At 41.6% G+C, this 6,000-nt stretch overlaps 1 protein-coding gene across 3 annotated transcripts in view; it reads right to left on the reverse strand.

The window, feature by feature from the left end:
• The window catches only part of LOC141554161 (KRAB domain-containing protein 5-like), a 30,981-nt gene extending 26,429 nt beyond the window's left edge, over positions 1-4,552 (reverse strand). For 2 of the 3 annotated variants that reach the window (XM_074285777.1, XM_074285775.1), the window contains exon 1: positions 4,488-4,552. The gene's annotated coding sequence lies outside the window, so the exon portion shown is untranslated. The other variant, XM_074285776.1, reaches the window with a different exon arrangement.
• Positions 4,553-6,000: the final 1,448 nt, after the last annotated feature.

Genomic DNA, 6,000 nt, shown 5'->3' on the forward strand with positions numbered 1-6,000 from the left:
CAGAATTTGCATTCTACAGGCACAGACTTAAAGGGGGCAAGTGCAAGTTGATTACTGCTCAGAACCTTGATTTGAACATAGGAAAGAGAAAACTTGTAATAGAGAAATAATACACAACTTAACAGGTGTTGTTATCACAGTAATAACAAAAGCAAACATTCATCATCACTAATTTGGGAAACAGCCACTCCTGAGTTTTCTGAGGGAGCCAGTCAGAATGCATCCTGAAGAAGGAAAACTCCCAGGCAAGGCGTCCCTTCCTGGATGAGACTCAAAAATGAACCTGTGAGGTTCATATAAACTGAGAACAATGAAGGCCCTGTGCCAAGTGTATTATGTCATGTATGACCCCCCTGGACACATCATCTTCCCAGCTATGGGTCACCAAGGAGAGTAGTTCCTTCATTCCTTTAAGCCAGCTGGTTTTGCTCAGGGAAATGGCCAGGTTTCCAGGGTGAAACACACACCAAGGCTCAAAGGAAGCCCTTAAATCAAGGAAAAGTGGCCTGCTCTTCTTGTGCCTCCCCGTGTCTCATTCTTATGTTCTCAGTACAAGGTTATACAAAGGGATCCGGCTCACATTCATAGAGATTCCCAGAAAATATTCCAAGGCCATGGCTGAGACTTGATAAGATCTCTTACACAGGGTGACCTGCTACCAGTACCAGAAGTCATTACCGCTGAGCAAGAATTCTCGTGCTTCAGACTGTGGAGATTCTACCAAAAGGTGCTGGGATAAGAAACATCACTTTCCAACTTGAGAACCTGCACACAAATGCCCTTTGATGCCTAAAAGAACTGATTAGCTAAACCAGTAAACAAAACCTCTACTCATATTGAGATCTTTAGTTATATATACACATATACAGATAACAAGTACTTTGAGAGGTAGAAAACAGAGAAAAGAAAAAGATAAAAGTGATGGAAAAAAGGGAACAAAGTAAAAAAGAAAAAGAAAGGAGATAGAAGAAAAAAACACGAGAGAAAAGTTTAAAAAAAAAAGAACAAATAAAAGAAATGAGTAAAGTAAAAGAAAAAAAAAAGACAGAAAAGGAGCAGAAAGAGAGAGAGAAAAATAAAAAGTCTAGAAGAACTGGCTCCAGATCCTATCTTAGTAGGATCTGTCATTTACTAGCCATGTGAACCTAGACAAGTCACATTACTTTTCCAGGCCTAAGCAATGAGAGGGCTGTACTTGAAGAACTCTTTTCTATATTCCTTCCCCAGGCAGGTATGTGAGAACCAGGCCTGGAGGCAGGAAGACCTGAGTTCAAATCCAGCCCCAGATAACTGATAGCCGGATGACCTTGAGCAAGTCACTTAACCCTACTTGCCTCAGTTTCTTCAACTGTAACATGAAGATAATTATAGCTCCTAGCTAAGTGTCATTGTGAATGGAAGAATATTTGTAAAAAGCACTTGGCCCAGACATAGTAGCACCCATATACTTACTTGCCTTTAGTTCATCTTCAAAATGGGCATAACAAGGACATCCATTTCTCAAAGTTGTTGTGAAGATTAAATTAGGTAATATTTCTAAAAAGCATTTAGAACAGTATCTAGAACAAGGTGGACACATTTATTCCCTTTCCTCTTAATTCATCTGAAAAATGGGGAGGAGAATAATAGCATCTACCTCTCAGGACTGAGAGGACTGTGAGAATTAAATAAAATAACAATGTTGAATCCTTTACAAAACTTTTAAGGTCTTTAACTGTCATGTGCCCAGCAAAACATTAGAGAGGATTCAAAATATGTAACAATAAATTTCCATTTCAAGAAAGCAAATATAATAACAGAAGACATTACAATATGAATGTCCATCTTTTCTGTGCTTCCTTGTAGATTATTCTTTTGTTCTCTACTGTCCATTTTGTACCTTATTCTTTTTTCCCTTTTCACTGTGTTCACTTCTTTCAAGCAGGCTGCAAGCATGGACATATTTATTACAGATACATACAACTATATCTCCATGGGCATCCAACACATATAGCTATACACAATTTAGATAGAGCTGAATGCATACATATACACACATATATGTGTGTATACAATATGTATAAGTATATATACACACATATCTATAAGCACACTTAAACTTCCATGTATTCATACAGACATAAACACCCATCTGCACTCCTCCATACACAGGCATATATCACATACATGTATACATACAAAAACATTATCCCCTCACATATACATATGCCTACATGCACACCCCTCCCCCCTTGTCATTAGGGAAAAGAGCCCAGGGAAAACCTTGAAGATCTGACCATCTTCATATACCACTGTGACACAATGAACCATATATATACATGTCTGTGAACACACCTACATATACACAAACATACGTACATCAAAACACCCACCTACATCTATATGAATGAAAAACAATATCCAGATGCCCGCCACTCTGACTCCATCCTTGTCCAAAACTACCAGGGAACAGAATCAAGCTTTCTCACCACCTGCCTAAAAACCTAAGTTATCTATCCAAAAATGGTCCTCCTCCCCTGTCTGATAGGGACTGAGCCACAATCCCAAGCTGTGAATCCCAAGTTAACTCCTCTCCCTGCTCTCTCTCTGTGAAGTAATTATAATAGCTGCAAAATGTTAGAGTAATTGCACTCTTGGCTTCCGTATCCTCCTTGCAAACCCTAAATAGTTAAAAGCCTATATAAGTTCCCTACCTCAGTTTCTCCGTACAGAATGATTTGGACAAGAGTCCCATGAGGCCAGCTAGTCTAAAACTCTCCATATTAAAGGATTGAAAACCAATCCCTGCCTTGCTTCAGTTTCTCTGGTATTATGTATACAAATATCTATATATAAAATACACTTACATAATCTACATGTAGACATATACACACATATATACACACACCTATCCACCCGCACCTTTCTACTTTCATATATCTATATACATACACATGTATACCCATACACACATACCCTCATACATGTACAGAGAACACACGTCTCACCAGGTCACATAGATGCAAATGTATACAAGCACATATGTTAAATACGCGCATATGCACACACCTGCCCATCCCCACCCCACAGTCATATATGTATATGAACACATGTCTACATACATACGCATGTCGCCATCATGATCGTGCATAATGCATGTATACACACGTGTACATATTTACCAATCCCTACCTCCATGTCTATAAACTCTTACATACACCCACGTGCATACAAATAGGCATATATACATACAAATATATACCCATCGGCAGCCTGGACCACAAACATATATATTTATTCACATGCTATTATGCCTACATATACATTTATATCCACATACATACATTAAAATAGTTACATACATCTATAGGCACACAAATATATATATACACATACGTTGAAATACACACTGATATCTACATGCACAAACATAGACATGTATATGTATGCATACCCAGCCACACCCCACACCCTACATATACAGATCTATATGCACATTCACATACACATGCACACACACAAACACAGATATCCACACCTACGTCTACACGCACACACATATACCCAAAGAAACATATACATATATATATATATATGTATATAGCCGTCCACACCCCACCCCATAAATATACGTCTGTGTAGACACTCATATACATCTACATGCAGAACACATCGAAATACACATACACATATATCCACACAAACATATACATATAGATATCCGTCCACAAGCCACGTCATATATATACATGTCTGTGAACACACCTCCCTACATACAGACATACGTACATCAAAACACCCACCTACATCTACATACCCACACAAACATATACATGTATCTATCCACACACCACAAACTTTACCGCGGCTGCTGTTACAAAGTGGCTGAAAGTCTCTTCCCCGTCCCTGCAGACTCTGCTCCTGGTGTGTTTCACTTGCGGGGCTATTCCTTACCCTCCCCCTTCCGTTATCGCACTCTAACCTACACGCCTGGTCCCACTGCAGTAAATCTGAACTTTCATCTTTTAAGGTCTCTATAAAGGGTTGGCTATGATCTTTCATGCTCACAAAAGCGGTCAAAGTGGGCCTTGAATCCCCATCCCTCCTGACTCTAAGCCCCCCACCACATTTTACCCGTGGCTTACCTCAGAAAGGTGTCACAGCTATGTCCCCCATACACTGAGACTCGTGAGGGAGGGCAGGGCCTCTTTTTGCTTTTTTTTTTTTTTTTTTACAGGCGCTTAATTAATGCTTAGTGTTGGGGTATTTACATTTTCCTGGCTGACACACAAAAGGTGCTTAATCAGTGCTGTCTGCAGCTGGTCCTCAGGGACGCACTTGAGCAAAAAAGTGGGGCTCAAGGGACTAGCTCGGGTCATGGACTAGATAGCCTAGGAGGCAGAATTAGAAGCCTGGGTGTTGGGATCCGTTTCTCCCTCTCCCAGCTCCGGAGCCGTCTCTCCATCTGGGGGCCCTAAGCCAGAACGATCCCGCACACAAATACTCACCCGCCAGCCTGGCAACTTTCCCCAACCTCCGCCTAAGTGGAAAAGGATGGAAATAGACACCTCCCACTGCGCCTGCTCAGAGGTAGCGTGGTCCTTGCCGGCATCCGTCGGAATCCGAGAGTTCTCTCCTCCCTTCTGGGAGATGTAGTCTGGCGGATTGGCGCGCGGGTGCATCAGCTAGTTCAAATCACGGATTCCTACTGTGGTTAAGCACATGCTGCGGAAGGTAGGGTGCGAGGTTTAGGTTGTTGTTAGGCGGCTGACCCAGGAGGTCCCTGCACTATCGGCGCTTCTTCTGCTGGGAGCTGCATGGGAGGGGTAAAGCCGGACACCGAGAAGTGGCTGTAAAATGTTTCCTAGATAAATACCCAATTCATCCGCAGCTATTTCTGGTGCTTCCAGAATCTCCGTGTGCAGGCTTTAGCGCTCAGTGGGGCAAAAATGACGTCATGGGATGCTCCACTGCTAGGCAGCCCCAGTCCTAGCGCGCAGGTGTACAGTGCTTTCACCTGCCAAGCGCACTGCGGCCGTGTGTGTGTGTGTGACTTGTCCATCACTGCCCAGGTGTGATAACCCTCAGAATCTTTAAAACTCAGAAGGAGTGCCCGCAGACTAGAAAAGGGATGGAATCAGATGTATTCAACAACACTCAATTATTAGGCACTAATTATATGGCTGGAAACAAATATTGTTAATATCAAACATATCTATTATCTGTCACTTCTGAATAATCCAAATCAGGATTCTAGTAACATCCTCACTTTCCTACTCTTTAAGTTCCCTGGTCAGAAGACAGGAAGACTTATTTTCCTGAGTTCAAATTTGGCTGAACAAGTCACTTCACCTTGTATGCCTCAATTTCCTCCTCTGTAAAATGGGCTGGAGAAGAACAGCTGAGTGCTTCAGCATATTTTCCCAGACTACACATGTTATCGCCTTCATTTCCCCTCAAATTGGAGAGCTGGATGGTAGTGCACTAAAGTCCTGATAAACCTTTACTTTGTGGAGAGCTTAGATCTGGACTTTCCAATTAAACTTTCCTTTCCATCTACAGTTCTGTATGTAAGGTCTTCCCCCATAAGTTCCTTGGCACAAGAACTCTTATGTTGGGTTTTTTTCTTAATTTGGAAGATCCAAAGTGTACTGAGTCCTGATACTTTTAAGATTTCTGTTTACCTAAGGATTTTGTCAGGGAGTTCTGGACTCTTACAGATGATGGACAAAGAGCTTTAAATTAAAAGAGCTTGCATTAAGTGAACCTGCGGAATGAGTGCATTTCAGGCATTCAGGATCCAAATTCCTGGAGATATGTGATGGAATGTCATGTGTGGGAATATAAATAAAGCCATTCCAACTGGGATATGGAGCTCAGAAAGGAAAATGTTTAATAAGCCTGGGGAGGTAGGTTGATTCAAGACTGTGAAGGGCTTCTGTCTGCCAAGTAGAGGAATTTGTACTTGATCTCAGAGTAGCTAGGCAGGGCCACTAACATGGCAGAAACTAGTTGAAGGAA

Source organism: Sminthopsis crassicaudata, chromosome 2 (assembly GCF_048593235.1).
Source record: "Sminthopsis crassicaudata isolate SCR6 chromosome 2, ASM4859323v1, whole genome shotgun sequence".
Lineage (NCBI taxonomy): Eukaryota > Metazoa > Chordata > Mammalia > Dasyuromorphia > Dasyuridae > Sminthopsis > Sminthopsis crassicaudata.